A 23,864-nucleotide genomic window follows, 5' to 3' on the forward strand; every position below is an offset into this window, starting at 1 on the left:
CTTGGAGTGGAATTCAACCTCTCAACCTCTATAGAGCCTCAGAGATCCAAACTCCAAATGAAAGAAATCATCTCAGTCTTCAGACACTTTGAGATCCAACCTTCAAGGGAACCATTATCCAAGGGGAGGGAGTCAGAAAATGAGCAAAAAGGGAAAATAAGGTGGGAACTGAAATTACCAAAGATCTCAGAAGGGAGAAAACTCAAAAACTTTGAGCATAAGTGGATAAATCAACAAGGAAAATATTAGTAGCAGAAAGAAATATGACCTCCAGATCTAGTAAAAGATTTCAGGAATATATGAATAAATATTGCAAAACAAAGTAAAATGATAGCATTTGAGGAGGCAGAGGACCCTGTGGAATTTGGGGAGAATATAAAACACAACACACTGTTTCTCAGTGGTTTTGAAAGAGAAATGAGAATCATGAAAGCATAATTTATGGTCTTCGTGGCAAAAATAATCGGCAGAATAGAAAAACTTGAATCTGCCATGGTAAGGATTTTATTTTTGCTATTATCATTGTTATAATATGGGGGAAATTGTCACATATGGAGAGATTCGTCAAGATGGCTCTTTCTACTAGAGATGATCCAAGTTTAGAATCAGATCAGCAGAAACTGCTCCCCCTGCAGGAAACTATAGAACATACCAAAAAAGGAGCACCAACTGGCAGAAATTTTTAAGCCTACCTCAGGAGGCTAATGAAAGACCAAACAGATTTTATGATAGACTTTGTGAGGCCGCTAGACAGTACACCAGATTGGATCCAGTAGATTTAAGAGATTCCTATATTGTTCTCAACACATTTGTTTATAATTCACTGCCAGAAATACGCAGATACTTTCTGAAACAATGTCCAGACTGGAGAACTCTCACAGTAGATAGGATTAAGGAACTTGCAAATTATGTCTTTGACTCACGTGAGGAAGGTCCAGATCACCCTAAACAGAGCATTCTGGCACTGGCGATTCCTAGTCAGCCATGTGAACACCGGAACAAGGACACTAAGGTGTGTTGTTACTGTTGTAAGGAGGGGCATGAATTGAGAGAATGTAGGACTTGGAGAAGAAATTCTAATTCTAATTACAGGCAAAATCAAAATAGAAATAGATCATTTTGGAGGAATAAGTAGGGTAGATTTATGATCTAATATCCAATTTTAATCTCACAATGGCAACTGATTGGGAATGTAGATACACAGAAAAGTCTAGAAAAAGGGAAGTAAAAACTATAACATTAAGAGAAAAAATTCTCTTTAAGTAAAACATAATGATCTTGAAGACAGGTTGCATAGAGATGGCCTAAGGATTGTGAGTCTCCCAGGAGAACATGACAAGTCGCAAAACTGAACACCATACTGCAAGAAATAATACGAGAAAACTTCCCAGAATTTTTGAACTTAGGAAATGAAATACCAATGGAAAGAATGTATAGATTGCCTCTAGAAAAAAAAATGCACAATAAATAAACCCCAAACTCAAGGCAACAAATTCCAAGACACCTAGTGGTTAAATTTAACAATTCAGTGAGAAAAACAACAAATTTGGCAAATGACCAGGAAAAGACCTTCAAAGAAAAAGGAAAGGAAATTCAAAGAATACTAGATTATTTTGTATCTACTTTAAGATTCAGGAGGGAATTTAATATAGTGTCCTAAATAACCATGGAGCTCAGGAGGCATCCCAGTGTGACCTACCCTGAAAATCTGAACTTAACCATTCTCCTTTGATTAGGCAGATAATATTCAAAGGAATACGGAGACTCTCACTGTATGAGCTGACATACTAAGTGATTCATAGGGTAATATTGAGCCTTGAATAAAGTGGGTAGAAGTAATGGACCATGCTGACAAGTTGCTTCTTTCAAATTGCCAGAATGACACCATTTGTAAAGTCCTCCTGTCTAGGGGTAGCTGATCTCTCAAGCACACCAAAGCCCAATGTCCTAGACTTTTTGATTGCTCTCTGCCATCCTATAAACAGTCTGGGAGTGTTTTCTATCCATTTTAGTCCCCTTCATACCCTCCAAATGTTATTACATTCAGTTCAATTCAATAAATATTCATAAGGTACCATTTTTGTGCCAGGCACTGTGCTAGTTTAAGGGATACAAAATAGAAATTAACACATTCCTTGTCCTCAAGGAAATTGTAATCTAGTTGTACATTGTGTGTGTTTTTTAATCATCTAAGAAATCTGATTTAAATGATCCAATTAGTTTCCCACTTTCATGACTGGTAATTTCAATCCCGACCCTCTCACCCCAATTTCAAAAACCAAAAGGAGCCTAGCACTTAAGCATAAAGGCATCTACTCAATATAGACTCGAGTTTTCTGATAAGCATGTCACTTAGAGCAAATGCTTTTAGTATTCTCTAAATATCAATGCCATGAAGTAAAACTCCAATTGTCCTGTTCCAGTTATATCTCTGTTCATGTTTTTTTTTTTAATTTCACATTTGTGTCTGGGTTCTATGAATGTATAAAGCATTTATTAAGTACTTTCTGTGTGTCAAACACTATGCTAAGTGTTGGAAGTACAAATAGAAAAATAAGTTAGTCCTTGTTCTCAAGGAATTTACATTATTTTTTTTTTGGTTTGTTTTTGTTTTTTTGTGGTGCAATGAGGGTTAAGTGACTTGCCTAGAGTCACACAGCTAGTAAGTGTCAAGTGTCTGAGGTCAAATTTGAACTCGGGTCCTCCTGAATCCAGAGCCTGTGCTTTATCCATGGTGCCACCTAGCTACCCCCTAGGAATTTACATTCTTAATGGAGGAGATAGTGCATATGGAAAGATTCATCTTCTAATCAGATGATCTAAGACAGATGTCAATGCCTCTTCTTTAGTGTTATTTTCATGGATAAACTGACATTGGTTTCTAATATTGAATCATCTGAGAGTACTAAGGACTTTGGTGGAAAGAACTTTCTCTTCTGGGTTGTGAGTATCTGTGGCTGTATTCCCTACATGAATAGTTGTTTAGTTGTTTTATGTCATGTCCGACTCTTCGTGACCCTATTTGGAGTTTTCTTGGCAAAGAAACTGGAGTGGTTTGCCATTTCCTTTTCCAGCTCATTTTATAGATGAGGAAACGGAGGCAAACGGGATGAAATGACTTGCCCAGAATCACACAGCTAGTAAGTGTCTGAGGCCATATTTGAACTCAGGAAGATGAGTCTTTCTGGCTCCAGGCCTATCTTCATCCACTGTACCACCCAGCTGCCCAATGGGAATAGTTGCCAGGTTGCATTTCCACAAGAGTCACTTACCAGGACACCTGCTACATACATGGGGCTGGGAGTATTAAAATTCCTAATGCTTTTAGGTTCAGGTTCCAGGACTGTGTCCATCAGGGCTCAGGGGGATTTGGTAGGTTAGATAGTGATGAGTGGCACATGCTACCTTTTGTCTCTTCCTTGGGGTTCCTTGATGCTTCAGATAAGTTGGTTTTCTATCTTATGAGTGGCAGTTGGTTGGAAATTGATGGGGATGGATGACTCTTCCATAGTAGTTGCTTCCCTGAATGTTGTCTGTGAGGGTGTGGTGGTGGTGGGGTGTGCAGCCACTCCCAGAGCTCCAGTATTTATGTGCCTCAGTTGTTTCAGTTGGTTCCAACTCTTTGTGATCCCATTTGGGGTTTTCTTAGCAAAGACTTGGTCATTGGCCAGCAGCTGCTGCTAATAGGGTTGAATTTTCCTCTCAATAAAGACAATGGGAAGAAGGGGGCAGGTTCTATTGTTTGGGAGATATTGCTATTCCCAAGACTCTTGGTTTCAGTGTCTCCATTAGGGTCTGAGGGGAGATGTTGTTTAAGGTAGTGGTGAGTTTGGTTTGATTTTCCTGGCACATGCTGCCCCCCCTCTCCCTCATGGAGCCTGGCTGTTTCATCTAGACTGGTCTGCCTGCTATCCCCTTCCTAAACTTTAAGCTTCATATTAGGAAGCTAATAAATAGTTATTGAATGAATGGATAAGGCTCAAATGAAGATAATGTTTGTGAAAACACTTGTGTTTCCATACAAGTTGTGTTATAACTTAATCCATATAAGTATTAGGTACAATTCCACGAACTCTGGGTCTTCAATATTTGATGAAGAGTCAAAGGAATCTTTTCCACAATCTCACTCACAATATTTCCAAGGCAGCTCATTGCCTAGTTTCAGACTGGTGTATAAACAAAAGATTGGGTTCTGTGAACTTAATTCTAGCTTAATTACTTTGAACTTCAACATAGTGGGGCTGTAGCTAAAAAGAGAAGCTGTGTTTTTTCTCTCTTTAAATTAAAGTGGAGCCAGGACTTTGGAATGGCAAGGTGTCTGATTGATTGATTGATTGATTGGAAGTAAATTTTGAAGAAGAGATAGGCCTCATGTCTGCTTTCAAATATTATGACATCAGGAACAAGGCAGATCTTCTAGTAAGTAAGAATTACACAGTTCAGTCCTCCAGGGAAAAAGTTCAATTCTATTCTAACTAGAGTAACCCTAAATTCTGACAACTATAGAATTCTAGGTTATCAAAAATCATGAGGGTTAGATGATTCTCAATGTAAATGGAAGTTCTTTTTTGGGGGGGGGGGCGATGAGAATTAAGTGATTTGCCTGGGATCACACAGCTCCTAAGTGTCAAGTGTCTGAGGTCAGATTTGAACTCAGGTGCTCCTGAATCCAGGGCCTGTGCTTTATCTACTGCACTACCTAGCTGCCCCCAAATGGAAGTTCTTAAAGTCATTCAGGATCTCAGAACTGTCAGGTAAAAAAGCTAAGAGGAATCATGGCTTAATACTGTGCTTTGGAGTTAGATGACCTAGGTTCAAATTTCATCTTTGATACTTGCATCCTGTGACTTTGGACAAGTCACTTTACTTCTCTGGACTTTGGGTTCATCATCTGTAAAATGAGGGAATTGGACAAGAGAGCCTCTTAAGTCCCTTCCAGCTATAGCTTTATGATGTCTCTGGGACTCGGTTTGCTCATCTGTAAAAAGAGGAGGTTAGACTACGTGGCTTTCAAAGTCCTTTCCTGCAGAAAATTCAGGGCGTCCCAAAAATCTTAAAGTCTTAGTGCAGTTTTAATGGCTTAAAATCTCACTCAGAGTTTGGGACACTATATATATATATATATATATATATATATATATATATATATATATGTATATACTTTTTGCCTTCTATCACTGCAATAGCTATCACCAAGGCATCTTTTTTCCCTTTGGTTGTTGTCCTTGTTGTTTGTCCTTCATTCTCAAAGAGGACCATGACATCGTGATGATATCATGACTTACAGTGAATTGGGTTTAAGTGATTCAAGGCTGTGCAAATTCACCAGCCTCACTCTCTCCTCCAGAACCATCTGGGTCTGGTGGCAAAATATATAGTCCTTTCTTTGTATTCCCCATCTCTTAGTACAGTGTCTGACATAGTAGGCAGTTAATAAACATGTATTGACTTGATTTAACTTGTGTACATCTACAGACATAGTCATTTAACCTTTCTCAGCCTCAGTTTTCTTACTTAGAAAATGGGGATAATGATTTAACCTGCCTCACTGGGTTGTTGTGAGAATCCAATGAGATAACACACTTTGAAAACCTTAAAACCTGTATAAATGCTAGCTGGCATAATCCTGTTCTGTTGTTGATGAGGTCAGGAGAATTAGATAAAACTAATTCTATCCCCATGAATTTGGGTCCATTTCTGTTCTATTCCTCTCCATCCTACTAGTGTTTATGGCTCTCTTGATCTCTTAGAAAAACCTGAAGGCAGCAGTGAAAGCAAAACTGAGCAGGGCCAAATCCCTCCTGTGGACTTCAGGCTTCAGGAACCTCAAATAAACTAGACCCACCCAGACTGAAGTCACTCTCTGAAAGATTCACTTCCTCAAGCCAAACAGGCTTTTAAGAGCACATTGCCAAAAAATAAAATGATTTCACTGACTTCTTTCTGTTTAGGGTCATGTTTAAAGCAGGATTCATCTGAGGGAAGGAGCCTGGGGAGAGACCTCTTGTGTATCAGAGGTAGTCTTTCAATTAACTGAAGAACAATAAGGCCTTTTGCTCTGATCAGCACAATCAGTCAGAAAGCACAATTTCCTACGTGCCCAGTTTTCTTGGTGGAAAGAAAATCAACCTCTTCTTCCTTTGCCTAAATGTTGAATTGTATTTCAAAATAATCCAATTAACCAGATTTTTATTATGGATTTGCTATGTTCAAGTCACTGTCCCGGATGTTGTGTGACCACTATTAATGTTTTATTTATAGAGAGTTAACTCATTAGAAGCAGGTAGATATTTATCTAGATGACCCTGGGCAAGTGATTAAAAAAACAAAACAAAAAAACTTCCTTGGCCTTCAGTTTCCTTGTCTGGAAAATTAAGGGTATAGACTATATGACCTCTTAGATACCCTAGATCTATTATGATTCTTCCCTCAAAATCCCATTTTTCACCCACATCAACCAATTAAGACACTAGGACAGAGATTTTATGTCTCCACTTGATTTAAAGCCTAATTCTCTGGAGGTCCCAGAGCACTGGGTAGAATTCAATACGAATTTGTCCAGATTTCCTGGAAGTCCAAGCTCACCTTTTATTCACTGCTTTTTGTGGGGCCAACAGGGCTTTTCTTATATTAGTGGCATAAGTTTAAAATCTGGACCCAAAGTAAAAGTTTTGCATAGGGACCCCTTATCTAGCATTGTGCTAGAAAATGTTTAAAAGCATTCTCTCTGGGAAAAAAAAAATATTCCCTCAACTGCATTATTAACATTTTCCCCATTTTCTTAAGTCCACACCCCTCCCAGATTGATACTATTGTGATGGTAAAATAGACCATCTTTTGTCTCAATTCTTACCTAGCCCTTAGTCATTGAATGGGCATTGCCTTAGACAAACTGAGACCTAGGAAAGACCTTAATTAAGAAAGGCCAAGGTTACCTGCTACAACCCGAGCCATCACTTGGTCATCTTGACTTTTGTTTTGCCACTGGACTTCTATGACTCTGAAGGAGAGAGTGAGGCTGATGACTTTGCACAGCTCTGCCTCACTTAAATACAATTCACATGAAAGTCAAGATATCATTCTCATGATGTCATTGATCCTCTTGGATAATGAAGGCTGAACAACAGCAACAATGATAACACCAGAGATATCAAACACAAGCTATCTGACTGACACATTCTCAAGTACAGCCCTAACCAAATTAAAATGCAACTAGGAGCAGTGGATAGAGCACCCGCCCTGGATTCAGGAGTACCTGAGTTCAAATCTGGCCTCAGACACTTAACACTTACTAGCTGTGTGACCCTGGGCAAGTCACTTAACCCCAATTGCCCCACAAAAAAAACCAAAAAACAAACAAAAAAAATGCAACTAGGAAATGTTTAACAAAAAATAAACAAAGATATAATAGAACATAGGTACTGTTAACATGTGGTTTTTCTAAGTCAGTATGTGACCTGCATGGATTTTTATGCATGGTTTAGAGTTTAGCGTCTGCTATTTCCATTTGAGTTTGATACCACTGATCTACCTATTATCTACCTACCATAAGAAAGCAACAGAAGCCTTGATTTGTAGCATTTGCAGATTTCCAAGGTATAAATGTTCACATGGGAAGTTTAATAATCATAGCTAATTTTTGAGCTGGCTCTAACACATCCCTGCCTTTACCCTTTATTCATTTCAAAATTAGTAGAGCACCATTGAGAGGGTTAGACATTGCTCTCCAAGGTTCCTTCTCATTTTATGAATTCCTTTATGAATCTCTGTGAGAAGGTGTGTTGGGTGTAGGAGCACTCTGACCTTAGATTCAGAAAATCCAGGTTAAAATCCAGCCCTAATTTTAGGTTGCTGAAGGAAAAGACCCTGGGAAGAAGCCAACATACGATGTCTCCATCACATCCCTGTTCCCAGCTTGCTACACTAGAGGCTCTGGGAAACCTCTTGGGTTAGATGTGATTCTCTCTTGGTTGAACTAAATTACCTCACTTCCAATGGAAGGGCTCCTTCACTCTGTTTTTTCTGATAAATGTTCTCTTATGTATACTTTTTCTGATTTCTGTTTTGCTATTGAATTGGATAAATGGCTTTCTTTGGTAAACATCCCATTTTTATACTTACTATTTATGTGACCTTGGGAAAGTCATTTTATTTATTTGAGCCTCGGTTTCTACAACTCAAAACAAAGGGATTGAACTCAATATCTTCTAAAATAATTTCTAGCTCTAAAATTGGTGAACTTTGACTCTGAGATAGAACAAGGGTCGTCTGGGAAGCATTTAGGACTTGCTTAAGCTCTATGATCAGGACAAAGGGCTTTTGACTAACTCTCTTAACCTTAAGCTGTGAAGAAAGAGATTGGAAAAATTTCTGTCCATAGAAATAATCACCAGCAATTGAAAGACTGAAGGTGAAAGAATATTGAACTTGGAATCAGTAAACATGCATTTGTGAAATTCTTAAACCCTTTGAATCTCAGTTTTTTAATCTATAAAATGGGGGTAATTAGGCTTTTTCTTCTGGTAATGGGGAAAGAACAGCTAGTTTTAACTTCATCTCTCACTGATAAACCCAACCTAGATCCCCAAGGTCCTTTGATGTGTTGCTGAGTGGGAGAACAGATTCCCTCCTGAATACTTGAATTATTCCCCTAATGCTGTGTCATGATTGAAATTAAGGTAAACAGAGACACAAAGTTCCAAGCATGTTCAATTTATTGGTAGGGCTAACAATGATTAATAAAATCATTCTTTCAGCTCCTTAGTAAGATAAAGGACCATGAGGTAGGGTTTACTAGGCTTCTTCTAGTTTGGGAAAGTACAAGAGAACAGAGAATAGGAAGCATCACAGGAAAACAATATGATTGGTTACAAAGTCTGAGGTGTCATAGATGATAGAAAACAATATGATTGGATAGAAGTCAGGAATGAAGGATGCAACAACCTCTCTTTACACCTTGGTGCTATGGGAAGCTCATGGGTGATTCCTACTTGCATGGCTAGTTAGGGTCACATACCAGACCAGCCTTTCTTTTTTTTTTTTTTTTTAGTGAGGCAATTGGGGTTAAGTGACTTGCCTAGGGTCACACAGCTAGTAAGTGTTAAGTGTCTGAGGCCGGATTTGAACTCAGGTACTCCTGACTCCAGGGCCGGTGTTCTATCCACTGCGCCATCTAGCTGCCCCCAGACCAGCCTTTCTTGAAGAACATTCAGTGGTGCAGAGATAACAGACTCCCTGGCATCCACTTGCATCCTTCAAGGATAACAGATTTCTTCTAATTGTATAAGGGCAGCTAATTGTACCTTTAAAGATACTGGTTTTCTTTCAGTTAAAGTAATTTATAGGGAAACTTAACTTGTTAAACTTAACAGAGAAGAAAACTGAACTTCTGGACTCATAAACTTCTGAACATAACTCAGAGACAAAGAAACATGAATCAAGCAGCTATAGAATAGAATCAAAGAATGGAATCAAATATAAAATACAAAATCAACATTTGATTTTCTCAGCTGTAATGATATATTGGGAATAAGGATTAAGATCTTTTCTTCCAATGTGTTTGGTTTTGTTGAAAATAAAACTGTGATGATGTATAAATATTGGATGATTTACCCTGAGGGAGGAAGTGACATAGGTAGGTAGGTAGGTAGATAGATAGATAGATAGATAGATAGATAGATAGATAGATAGATAGATAGCCAGAGTCAGCAAGTAATCTGTCTTTTATCCAGTCCTAAATGTGTATATAGGGATGGTTGTATGGGGAGATAGACCTGTGGGGCTCAATGAGAAGGGGGAAAGAGTGGTCAAGAGGGCCTACCTATATTGTGGGATGGTTGTAAAGTAGTTGCTATCTGTACCATGAAGTTTTTATTTTTTTTATTATTTTTTTTTTTTAGTGAGGCAATTGGGGTTAAGTGACTTGCCCAGAGTCACACAGCTAGTAAGTGTTAAGTGTCTGAGGCCGGATTTGAACTCAGGTACTCCTGACTCCAGGGCCGGTGCTCTATCCACTGCGCCACCTAGCTGCCCCTTGTACCATGAAGTTTTACATAAATAGGAATTATTATTAGTATTACCACTGTCACAGAGATAAATAACCTGGAGACACTATTGGCCTTAAGAAGCACAGAATCTGGGGGCGGGTAGGTGGTGCTGTGGAGAAAGCACTGGCCCTGGATTCAGGAGGACCTGAGTTCAAATCCGACCTCAGATACTTGACACTTACTACCTGTGTGACCCTGGGCAAGTCACTTAACCCCCATTGCCCTGCAAAAAAACCAAAAACCAAAAACAAAGAAGCACAGAATCAGTGGTTTAAACCTTGCTTTACTTTCTTAAAAAATCAGTCTTTTTAAACTTTATTTGGAACTGACATTTCTTTTGAGACTGGGATCCATTATGAGCTTTTACTTGTACTAAGTAGCAAGTGTTCTGAGAAGATTCTAAGAATATTTCTAGTCAACATAATAGGGAGAATGTCTAGTAATCTTGGCCATCCTTCCCCCAACACCATGTACACACACACACACACACACACACACACACACACACACACACACACACACACACTACACTCAGGATGCTTAGTGGACCCTATTACAGAAGCTTCAAACAAGTGAGTAAAAGTGTAATGAAATGAGTGTTAATTAGATAAGTCTTAAATGAATAGAACTGAAGGAGAAACAACTGCAAAAGCAATCATTTATATTTTAGTCCTTTGGAGGAGTGAGGTAGAATAATCTTTCTGCTGCTGGTGATGAGGGATTAACTGAGGAATGAGAAAGTTAACATCTTCTGGTGGTGGAGGTGATCATTATGTGAAGGTTCCAACCCTATTAAAGTAACTTCTATGAGTAAGAAGAAGCAGATTTGAGAAAGATCTCAGCCTTCGTGTTCTTTGACCTCTCTGCTCACAGTGCTGATCACTCTTTCCTCCTTGCTTTTTGGCTTCTGTGACACTGTTCTGGGGCAGCTAGGTGGCACAGTGGATAGAGTTCCTGTTGCCTGGAGTCAGGAAGATTCCTCTTCATGAGTTCAAATCCAGCCTCAGACTCTTATTAGCTTTGTGATCCTGGGCAAGTCATTTAACCCTGTTTACCTCAATTTCCTCACCAGAAAAATGAGCTGGAAAAAGAAATGGCAAACCACTCCAAGATCTTTACCAAGAAAACACCAAATGGAGTCACAAAGAGTCAGACACCACTAAAATGACTGAACAACAACAATGAATCTGGCCCTTACTTTTCTCTTGCTTCACAAACTGCCTGCTGATCATCTGTGTTTGCATACCCATATCATGTAGGCATAGATGCTCTCCCTACTAAATTGAGCCCCATAAATCTGTGATGAGACTCAGTAAGTCCAAAATGGAGTCTATCCTCTTGTCCACAGATAACTCCTCTTTTTCTTTTGTCTTTTGTTGTTGTTATTGAAGCTACTACCACCTTCTCAAGCACCCTTTTGGACTCATCCTTTATTATGCCCTCTGCCTTCTTCCACCTGTCTCATATTTGATCAGCTATAAAGTCTTGGTGATTCTACCTCCACAGCATCTCCATGATCTTTTCCTCTTTCTAATTTACGTAACTACTACCCTAGTTCCGGCCATTGTCACTTCACACTTGGACAATGGTAATGGCCTCCTTGCTTTCAAGATCTCCCTTATCTAGTGCATCCTCTACACATCTGCCCAAATACAAATTCTTTAGCCTAGCATTTAGTGTCCTACACAATTTGGCTCCTACCTACCTTTCTTTCTTTTCTTTTTTCTTTTTTCTTTCTTTTTTTTTTTTGGCGGGGCAATGGGGGTTAAGTGACTTGCCCAGGGTCACACAGCTAGTAAGTGTCAAGTGTCTGAGGCCAGATTTGAACTCAGGTACTCCTGAATCCAGGGCTGGTGCTTTATCCACTGCGCCACCTAGCTGCCCCCTCCTACCTACCTTTCTAACCTCACTTCAAAAAACTCCCCTTTACATTCTTTGTGTTTCTGCTAAACTGAACCACTGGCTGCTCCCTAAATTTGAGATTTTATCTCTTATTTCTGAACATTTGAGGAAGCTACCTTCCACGATAACTAAAAAGATTAGACAAGTTAATTGATGCAAATATTTGCTTGGTTAATTAATAGATTTTGGTCCCTTTTTTTTCTCTTTCAGAATCTGCATTTTCTTATCAAGACTCGGTTTGGCTATCAACTCTTCTGTGGCCTTCTCTAATCCCCTCAATTATTATTTCTTCTCTCTCCTTTAATTTCTTCCTGTTTTCTTATTTCTGTAGCCATTATGCCCCTACAATAGAATGTAAGCCCCTTGGGGGAAGGTTAAATCTTATTTTTTCTTTGTATCCAACAATACAATGCCTTGAACTTTGTAGGAAAAAGACTTGCAATAAATATTTGGAATGGAATAAACATTTGAACACTTTATTGTTGTATTGAATTGAATTTGTATAGTCAATGTGTAGGGTGCATTTGTGGATGCTACATCAGTTTGTTTTAAAGAAGGCAGTGTGTTGTAAAGAAAAAAGAGATTTCAGTGGTATTCAGGAGCTCCAGCTTTCTTACTAATTGGTTGTTTGACTTCAGATAATTTACTTCTTCTCTCTGGGCCTGTTTGTAAAATGAGGGGATTGGGTTATAGTACTCTTTAAAGTTCTTCCCAGCTCTAAATCCTATGAGAATGGAATGCAAAATTCTGTGGGTAAATTGTGGAACGTGTTGGGGCAAAAATCAAGGACAGACTACATTTGTTTCTTTTCTTTTGTTAGCTGATTACCAGGAGTTTAGTCAAGTCTTTCTTACAGTTATATTTAAATTTAGAGTCCTTACTATGGTTCCAAACTTAACCTTTCCAGTCTTCTCACACCTCACTTCCCTCTTCAGTGATCCAGTGGACATTGGCCTCTTTGGTGTTTTTTTTTTATATACATGACTCTCTAGTTATCTTCTCTGGCTGCTGCCATGACTGGAATTTTCTTCCTCCTCCTGTCCATCCTCCTGGCTTAGTTGGCTTCCTTCAAGTCTAATTTTAAATACCTCCATCTTTAAGAAGTGTTTACTGATCTTCAATCTCAGTACCTTCTCTCTGAGATTATCTCTAATTTATCCTATATGTGTATATCTAGTTTGTACATAGTTTATTTCATATTGTTTCCTATGAATTATTTGAGAGCAGTAAACTTTTTTCCCTTTCTTGGTGTCCTCAGTACTTAATCACAGTGCCTGGCATGTAGTAGGTGCTTAAAAATGTTTGTTGACTTGACTTGATTGATCTAGTGGCTTCCCAACTAGGTTCTACGAAACTTGTGAAGGGTTTCACAAGCTCAGAAAGTTTGAAAATCCCAAATATTTTGGACAGATCAGAAAAGTTATGAGTATAATCCTAAATTTCCATGCTAGACCTAAAGATCCAATCTCCTTCTATCCTTAGTCATGAAAATAGGTTTGTCTGGGTATGCTTTCATACCCCTTCCTCAATAGGGGAGGGGTCAGGGCAAAGGTTACCCTGGGATTGGATGGCATACTTTGGACCACAGTCTACACATGCCTATGATTGCAACAAATTACAACGAAGATTGCTCTAAAGCAAAATGACTGTCAAACCCAGGAACTGTTCTACATCTTTGGGGGGAGGAGGAAGGGAGGGTCCTACTTAGTAAAACAAGATTATCTCTTTGGTAGCTTAAAGTTCATTGTAATAGTACAGGACTTAGTCATGGAATGATATCAATGAAGGGAGCCTGTCAAGAATTGTTTGGGAAAGGCAAGAGATTGCAGAATTCTATCCTGAGGATGGGGAGAGAGATTGGAGGCACGAATTGTAGGACCACCATGGTGTTTACCTAGGATGTCCTTCACCTCTATTGTAGTTGTAGGGGGTGGTTCATAGATATGTCTCTCAGAAAGGGTTCCTATAGTCCCACACAACATATGCCAGTGTGGAGCAGGCAATGATGGGGGCTGTAAGATTCCATCTGGAATGTCCACTTTAAATCATGGGACAACTAAGTTTACCTCAGGATTCTATTCCTGAAAGAAAGAAACTTATGGATGATCCAGTGCCTCTTTCCAAATCTAACAGACGAAGGCACTGAGGTCCAGAAAAATGAACTAACTTTTAAAAGTTCATGCCTTAGAGGGGTGGCTAAAATGCAGAACAAGAGGGTAAAGGGAGAAGATAAGGTAACAGGGATAGGGTGAAAATAGAGACTGAGAAGGAAAATAGAATGTAAAAATAAGATGGAGGGAAATTCACAAATTGTAGTTATGACTTTGAACATTAATTAGAAAAAATAATAGCAAAATTCATTTGGAAAAACAAAAAGTCAAGAATATCTAAGGAAATAATGAGAAAAAGTGTAAAGAGCTTTAGCAGCATCAGATCTTCAACTATATAAGGCAGTAATTATCAAGGCTATCTGGTACTGGCTAAGAAATAGAAAAGTAGAAAAGTGAAATAGAATGGACATATGGTTTACAGCAGTGAATAAAAATAATAATTTTGTATTTGACAAGTGTAAAGACAGAATTTATGATTTGGTAAGGATTACTGGGAAAACTGGAGAACAGTATGGGAGAAACTAGGCATGGACCAATATCTTACAACCATTTACCAAGATGGGATCAGAATGGATACATGACCTAGATAAAAAGATTTTACAAGAAAATGAGAAAAGCACGGAACACATTACTTATCAAACTTATAGGTCAGCAACTGGTGAATAAACAAGAGATGGATCTAGAGCATTTACTATCTGACATTCATTTTTATTGTTCAGTTGTTTTTAATCATGTCTGACCTTTCGTGACTCCATTTGGGGTTTTCTTGGCAAATATATTGAAGTGGTTTGCCATTTTCTTCTTCAGATTACTTTACAGATGAAGAAACTGAGGCAAATAGGGTTAAGTGATTTGTCAAGAGTCACACTGCTAGTAAGTGTCTGAGGACAGATTTGAACTCATGTCCTACTGACTCTAAATATAGCACTTTATCCACTGAGCCACCTAACTTCCCTAGACATTCTGACATTCATATAATATTTTAAAGTTTGCAAAATACTTTGTATATAACAGCTCATTTGAGCCTCACAACAACCCTGCGTTAAGTACTATAAGTTTTTTTGCCCATTTTACAGATGAAGAACTTAAGTCTTGGAGCAAGTAAGTAACTTACCCATGGTCACATGCTAAAAATTGTCAGAGGCAGGAATTGAAATCAGATCTTTCTGACTTCAAGTCTAGCACTTCATTAATTACATCACAATGATTTATACTACATTGTATTTAGGATGGTAGAATAATAGAGTTGGAAGGGACCTTAAAGGTATTCTAATGCACCTGCCCACCCCCAGTATAAAAGATTCTGCTTCATGTAACATTTTTTGTCGTTCATTCATTTTTCAGTTGTGTCTGACCTTCCCATTTGGAATTCTCTTGGCAAAAATACTGGAGTAGTTTGCCATTTCCTTGTCCAGCTCATTTTACAGATAAGGAAACTGAGGCAAAGATAGTTAAGTGACTTGCCCACGGTCACACAGCTAGTAAGTGTCTAAGGCCAGATTTGAACTCAGGAAGATGAGTCTTCCCAACTCCAGGCTCAGAATTTGTCCGTTGTGCCAATATCTTTATCTTCCTTATTAATTGGGGGGGGGAATGACTTAGAACCATTACTCTCTGAGACATATGAAAGTATATTCTATTATTAGGACTTCATCATCAGGTTTGGAAGGACATAAACAAGTCTCTAGAGATTGGTCCTAATCCTGGAAGTGTGTCTTGATTTTTCATTAATGGAATAAGAATTCTCTTCTTTTTCATTTTTTAAAATTTATTTTATTTTTAATGTATGGATTAAAACAAAAATTTCCATAATGTAGCATAATAAAAAAATTGTTGCATATGAAATTGCAAATTTATTATGTACAACTTGATATTCCTTTTAAATACATAATAAAAGTGTCATGTAAATTTCCACTGTGCTATAAGAAATGATGAGGTCGATGATCTTAGAAAAACATGAATACACTGGCACAAAAAAAAATGAAGAAGCATGCTCTTCTACAAGTAACACAAAGATACAAGATGATGGTTAGTGCTTGAAAATACAGGACTGGAATGTAATATTGGAACAGGAGTGGTCAGAAGCCAGTAGAATGAAGTTCCTCAATGTAAAGTACAGCCCAGAGTATTATCCAGAGCACTGGGTTTAGTCAGAAGATGTGGGGTTGTATCTTGGCTTTTCAATTTATCTCCTGTATAGCTTTGGCAAGTCATGGTGTCTCTGGGTTTCTGTTTCCTCTTCTGCACTGGTTGGACCAGAGTTCTTAACTTTTTGTGTAACATTGATTCCTTTGCCATTTGTGGAAGCCTAAGGAACTCCTCGGAATAATATTTTAAAATAAATGGAAAGAGATGCTAAATATCAGTTAGAGGTTAGAGAAAATAAAGATAAAGATAATACAGATGAAAATGAAGATTTTCCCATCCATGTTCCTAGACTCCCTGAAATCAATCTTGGAACCTATTGAGAGTCTGTGAAACTTAGGTTAAGAACCCCTAGACTAGATGACCTCTAAGGACCTTTCCAGTTCTAAATCCTATGATGCTATGTTCTCTACGCATAAGAGTTATTAATAGCAGACACATTTCCCTGGGTTTAAGAGCCCAGATCTCATTCTCCCTATATAATCTTCTCCTTGTTCCCCTCAGATGAATGTGATCACCTCCTCAAAATACCCTAGAACACTTTGTCTGGACTTCTCCTTTGCCCCTATTGCACCCCATCTTGTAGCTGATTTATTTCCTTGTGACCATCTTAAATGAACTTTGTTGTTGTTCAGTCATGTCCTACTCTTTGTGACCCCTTATGAGTTTTCTTGGCAAAGATATAGGAGTGGTTTGCCTTTTCCTTATCCAACTCATTTTTTTTTTTTTTGCTGGGCAATGAGGGTTAAATAACTTGCCCAGGGTCACACAGCTAGTAAGTGTCAAGTGTCTGAGGTCAGATTTGAACTCAGGTCCTCCTGAATCCAGGGCCAGTGCTTTATCCACTGTGCCACCTAGCTGTCCCTCCAGCTCATTTTACGTATGGGAAACTGAGGTAAACAGGGTTAAGTGACTCGCTCAGGGTCACACAGCTAGTAAGCGTCTGAGGTCAGATTTGAACTCATGAAAATGAGTCTTCTTGATTTCAGGCCAGGCACTCTACCACCATCTAGTTGTCCCTGAAACCCACTATAAGACTGGTTACTTCCTTGAGGGCAGGAACTGTGTTGTTCTTCAATTCCTCAGAATCCAGCATAGTTCCTTAAACACATTGGACCAGGAATTTTTAACCTTTCGTGTGTGTGTGTGTGTGTGTGTGTGTGTGTGTGTGTGTGTGTGTGTGTGTGTGTGTGAGAGAGAGAGAGAGAGAGAGAGAGAGAGAGAGAGAGAGAGAGAGAGAGAGAGAGAGAGAGATGGGCCCCTTTGGGCTCATTTCCATTGAAGGTTATGGATATCTTCTTAGAATAATGTTTTTTTAAATGCATAAAATGAAACACATAGCAGAATAAAGAAAACAGATTATATTGGAATAGTCATTAAAATGTAAAAAAAACAAAACAAAAACTAGTACACAGATCCCAGGTTAAGGGCCTTTGTAGGTGCTTAGTGGAAGTCTGTTGAATTTAGGTTTGTGGGTGTTTCCTATCTTGAGAAGCACCTTTTATCCAAACCTCTATCATACTCCTGTCCTTTGCTAATTTCCTGCTGCCTTCCGAATGCTCAGTGTCTTGGCCAGTTTGCTCATTTACATGGGCTGGTACACAGTTCCTGAAAGCAGCACCAGGGGGCATGTGGTGCTTTCTTTCCAATGGCTCTTCCCAAGCTCGCTTGTGTTTCTAGGTTTGTGACAACACCATGTATGAAATTAACAAAGGCAATGTAGAGCTAGCTGAGTGGCTGGTCAAAGTGCCTAATGAAAGCAAAGGCATAGAGTGATCCACATTTCCTAAAATGATGCATGGGGGACTGTGGCAGCAGTGAGTAACACATCTATAAATGGATCATGGCAAGAAATAAACATCACATGCTTTTCAGTCTGGACTAATGGAGAGATATTGACACAAGAAGAGATATTCAATGCATCCTCTCAGTTAGCAAAATGCTGGTTTCCCAAGTATGGCTTAGATGATGAATCTCTGTGTGTTTAGGGTTTTAGTGCATGGGTCAAATGCCATTAGTAGAATACCTCAGATTCTCCCATATGCCTGTACATGCCATCCCAGAACAGAATAGCATGCATGCAAGGATGTGACAGCTGTGGCCCCTGCAGTAAAGCTGCCTTCCTAAAGGGCACATTAGGAGAGAGTTTTCTGCTCAAATGCGCTTGCACTCAAACAACATGAACAAGTATGGTTTACGGGATGGGACAATTTTAGCTCTCAACTTCATTCCAAGTTCTGCCTTTTTTAATGTGATCGGCCAAATCTGGATTTCTGAGCCTGGGAATGGATGTTTTTCTTTAGCACACATGTTATTTCTTTCAGGGGTGGAAGAGGGCATCTTATCCTCATTGGTACATGGGGTGAAGGTAGAAGGAATAAGTAAGTTATTGCAGGATATGCAAATATCTCTTGGACATCTCTTGGGGCATTTGAATTGAGAGCAAATATCATTGCCTACCTTTCTTGAAGTTGTAGCCGATTTTAGTGGTGTTATTCTGTTGAGCAATTTTAACTCCTGGAATAAACTTCACAAAATGTTCAGGGATTGTAGGGAGAAGCAGGAAGAGGCAGAAGGGATCTCACCTTAGATAAAGGAAGTGTACCATGTATAGCTTCCTACTTTACCTAATTATTTTTATTAATCAGCTACCAAGTTTAGTTGTTTCAGAACCTTTTACATTTAATTCCCTTTAGGGACAAAGTTCTAGTTGCCCCACACTTGTTATAGGTCTCTTGATGTATCCTACCTGAATCCAAGTATATTTAGTAGTCAACTTCATGAAAGTTATTACAGTTCTTTGCTGAAACTATCCTGGTATTCCTTGTTCCAACCAGTCATAACATTGTTACTTGTTCATAGTACATTAAGGTTTACAACAAAACACTTGTCCCTCCACAACTCAATGAGGTGGGTATTGCATCTTCATTTTTTAAGATGAAGCAAATAAGACTCAGGGAGGTTAGGAGATTAGCCCATCTAAATTCACTCAGCCATTCAATATGGGAACTGGATTTAAGTCCTGATCTGACTCCAAGACCACTGCTCTTTCAACTGTCATTTTCCCCAATCTCTCTTCAGTATTGTAGAGGGAACACAGTTAACATTCTCCTGTCCTAAATGGGAAAAGAGCTCCCAGAGAGGAGCAAGAATAATACTTTGGGTGAGAGAAGGAATAATGTATATCTTTCTTCTTTGGACACAGTGATCCATGCACACTTCTCTCTTTATTCTTTTGGACACATGGCAGTGTGCAGCTTATTGTTCCAATGAAAAATCCAGCAATTTAGAGATAGCAAATGAATTTTAGAATAATCTATAGTATCTAAAGGCAAAATTTCTGAATCCAGAATAAGGAGAAACCTGAGTTCAAATACCATCTCTGCTGCTAATTTGTTTTGTGATCTTCAGTTTCTTTATTGATAAAACGGGCAAAATAATACTCAAAGACTCTACTCCCTGGGTTGTTGTGAAGCTGAAATGAGAAAATGTATGTAAAGCCCTATGCAAACCTTACAAATGCTATGTTAAATATCAATTGTTACTTTTATTGTTTGGAATGGAACTGTGATTTCATTGCTATAGAGGACCCCATGTGAGGAAACTCCTTCTACCAATGCACATCATTACTTGCTCTGCAACCCATAGTCTCATAGAATTACCTCAGACACTGAGAGGTTAAGTGACTTGTCCAGGGTCACACAGCCTATATGTGTCAAAATTGGAATTTGAACTCATGTCTTCTAGGCTCCAACAGCTCTCAACTCACTACAACCCACTGTCTCATTAATGTTACTGTTGTTTTTGTAGTCACTCAGTATAACTGTGTGCTATAGCTACAGAACATAGATAATGGATAGTATTTTTTTCAAGAAGAATTTGCTTGTAGTCTCTCACTTTTGCAGCAAAGACTGAACAGTTAGTTTTCTGGGGAATATTTCCCTGTCCAGAGATCCCTCATATGCAAACACAACCTAGAAGAAATTGTTCCCAGTGAAATACTGGGCACTTCCTTGTCAAAAAACTGCTTGAGTCATATTTTCCAGAGATAGAGAGAAAAAGAGGCAGAGACAGAGATAGGAGGAAGGAAAAAGGAGGGGAGGGCGAAGGGAGGGAGAGAGAGACAGAGACAGAGAGAAGAAGGAAAGAATGAAGGTGGGAAGAGAGGGAGGGAAGGAAGGAGGGAGAGAAAGAGAAAGATATGCTTGCCATATGTCATTAAATACAGTGATGTTAGTGGTAAATATTATTGAATACACACTGACCACTGGGGCACAAGCCAGCATGTAGGTATTGAGGAGGTGATGGTATATCAGGTCTAGCATATTTTATTGGTGAGTTGATTTTGATTATGTTCTCGGCAAACTCAAGTAGATAGGTCATTCTGGGGATGGATTTAAGGGGTAGGGACCCCTTGAAGGGGTTACTGTCACTTCTAGCTCTCTTTATAGTTCCCTCCTGCTGTGGTTGCAACAGAGCATATTTATTCCTAGAATGGAATGGGTATCTGTTTAGAAGTTTTCTTAGGAATTTGGAAAACAAAATGAGGAACAATATCTATACTATACATGGAGGGACACTTGTACATAGAACATGGCTTGCTTGGATTGAAAATGGATGATTTCTGACAAAATTAAGGCAACAGAAATGTGAGGGCAGGAGCCATGGACAAGATTTCCCCAGGAGGATTGATATTGAAAGTGTCTGTTTCTAGTTGTACAACTATCAATACTGTCGGGATTTTTTCCCTGGAGGTTTTCTGTCTTGTGTGCTCAGAACAAACTATATTCTTAATCAATGATAGTTGACTGACTGACTGATAACTTGAACTTAGTCCTTTGGTTTTTGAAGGAGATGGAGTAGGGCATATTAAAACATTTATTTAGGAGTCACTCTGTATAAGAAACCATGCCACATACAAAAATTAAATATATATAATCCCTGCCCTCAAGTAGCCTACCCTCTACCATAAGGCCACATCACACATAGTTTGTTTTTGTTTGCACCTGTGGTTTCATAATTATTTGAAGCTCCGGTGGGGGGGGGGAGCTCAATGTAGATGGGCAATTTATCTGAGATATATATGTATGTGTGCATGTGTATGTATGTTTATATGTGTGTATGTGTATATACATGCATACATATATACACACATATATGTGTAAAGATAGATAGATAGATGATGGATGGATGGATAGATAGATTGTCTCTAAGAATGAATTTATGCTAGGTGAATTGCACAGCATCATATAGCTAGTGTCAGAGGAAGTTCTAAGGTACTTCTGCCTCAGAGGCCAGATCTCTATCCACTACAATAAGGTATCTCTCATTAATGTAGCATGTTACATATATGATCTCATTTGATCTTCACATTTCCCTATGAGGTAGGTAGTCCAAGAAAGATTCTCCTCATAGGTTTTATTAGACAAGAAAGATGCCTTATAGATTCTCTAGTTCAGTGGTTTTTAACCTGGGGTATGTGAACTGTAGAAAAAAATTGGTAACTATATTTCAATATAACTGGTTTCCTTTGTAATCCTATGTCTCCTGCATTATATATTTTAAAATATTATACTATGGAGTCCATAGGTTTCATCAGACTGCAAAAGGGGTCCATGCCTCCAAAAGAGTTAAGACCTCTTGGTCTTGTTCAAACCTTTCATTTTAAGCATGAGAAAACTGAAGCTAAAGGGTACGTGTACCCACTCTGAGGGCAAATCACAAAGCTGGCATGTGGCAGAACTAGGACCTTAAGCCAAGGTCCCCTAACGCCAAATCTAGGGGAGTATTATTATTATTATAGCTGCTATATTAGGGAGTAGTACATATAACTTTGGGCTCTTTTGTTTTTATTGAGTTTCCATCCATAGCTTGCCCAAGGAAATCAAGCCCACAACAGGCCAGCTTGGGCACAGCCATGGCAGTGAACTTCCCTCTTCATGCATAAACCTCCCTCTTGAACAATAGTCCTCAGGAACCTGCTTATTGTCTGTGTTCCCATACTAACCGGAATCATAATTTGGGGCTTTAATGGTCTCTCTCATCGGCTTAATTTTCATTCTTCTTCAGCCAGTGACAATGAAAAGGTGAGAAGATATTAAGCATATTATATTGCCTTCTTAATGCAATCATACCTGAAGAATGAAGTCGATTAACTTTTTGCAAAGCATGACAATCTTCAGAACTGAGATATAGATTCCCAAGCATCCCCTTGGATTGCAGATATGGGGAGGGCCCCAAAGGAAAGTGTCCTACTCTACCAGCAGTCATCAAAGTGGCAAGGGAACCTTTTCTGATGTTTTTGTGTGGATTCCTAAGAAACAACAGTTGTAGAGTGAATAGAAAACTGGCATTGCAGCTATGAAAACCTGGGTTCAAGTTTAGCCTTTGACCCATACTGACCTGACCATGTGACCCTGGCAGAGCTACAACCTCCCTGGTAACCTCTTTATGCCTCTCATCCAGTTCCTATCCTATTCCTGAATTTAAATTTAGAATAGTTCCTGAGAAACAAGTGAGGATTATCTTCCCTAATTACCCAAATGGAATTCCATTTCACACATTTACTTATTATGTGCCAGTAAGAAACCCTGAGTTTTAAATCATGCCATTTATTTTCAATCTATTAAGTAACCTGGATTAATGCTGATGGTGCAAACCTTAGAGTTCACTTTGGTTATTGGAGTTGAGGGGATGCTATGTCCTAGGAAGGCTGGAGCTTCAATTTTTCATTGTTTCTGCCCTGACTTATTTATGAACTTTCTTCCAAAAATAACTTGTGAAAACTAAAAAGAGATCCCTTGCTTTTTCTTTTCACAGGGCCTGACTTGAAGACCCAAGGAGAAAAAGAATGGTTTCCAATGAATGTAGATCACTAAAATATTTTATATATTTGTATGAAGATTATGAGCTTCCTGAATACCAGAGACTCCAGAAGAAACAAGCTATTTATACATTTATATCTTATCTTTCCTGTTGGCTGCCATTCTTAATTTAAATATGGTTAGGGCACCTGCAGAACAAAACATCCAGGCAAGCCCTGTTTGGAGGCAGGGGTGGGGTTGTTTTTAAAATAAGTTATGATCTGATGAACGGAAACACAGAATGTTAAATCACATTCATTCTCATTGGAAGTCACATCAACCATTCCCCATGATATTTTATCAATATTTAAAAGGAATAAAATGAATATTAGTTCCCTCACCTGTATAACTATATCAATAAAACTTTTTATGAACTAAAATAAATGTCAAATAAATGTAGAATGTGAATCAAGACTCAGTTAATCTGGTATACTGTCATGTTGACATACTTCTCAAGGTGAAATAATGGGATAGAAATGTTAGAGAAAGATAGCAGACCACATTTTTGCATTAACCAAGCGGGCCCAATTTGGATCCCTGATGACCAAACAAAAATGTTAAAGTTGTCCTAAGGAGCTGAATATTCAATTGACAGCTTTCTAAAAGGCAAGATGTTTAGAATGACAGTGGGATAATGATTTATTAAAGATCATAGATTTTAGAACTGGAAAGAACCTTAGAGGACATCTAGGATAACTCCTTTCATTTTACAGATGAGGAAACTGGGGCCAAAAAAAATTATGAGACTTTCCAAAGTTCACACAGCTAGTAAGGGCCAGAGCTGGTATTTGAACCCA

General features: G+C 38.6%; 1 protein-coding gene across 2 annotated transcripts in view; it reads left to right on the forward strand.

The window, feature by feature from the left end:
• Positions 1 to 23,468, forward strand: part of SMPX (small muscle protein X-linked) — a 101,631-nt gene extending 78,163 nt beyond the window's left edge. Inside the window, exon 5 of one of the 2 annotated variants that reach the window (XM_043995678.1) lies at positions 23,024 to 23,468. The gene's annotated coding sequence lies outside the window, so the exon portion shown is untranslated. Of the gene's footprint in view, positions 1 to 12,158; positions 12,440 to 23,023 lie in introns of those variants that run through there. The other variant, XM_043995677.1, reaches the window with a different exon arrangement.
• Positions 23,469 to 23,864: the final 396 nt, after the last annotated feature.

The sequence above is a fragment of the Dromiciops gliroides genome, chromosome 3, assembly GCF_019393635.1.
Source record: "Dromiciops gliroides isolate mDroGli1 chromosome 3, mDroGli1.pri, whole genome shotgun sequence".
NCBI classification, from domain to species: Eukaryota; Metazoa; Chordata; class Mammalia; order Microbiotheria; family Microbiotheriidae; genus Dromiciops; species Dromiciops gliroides.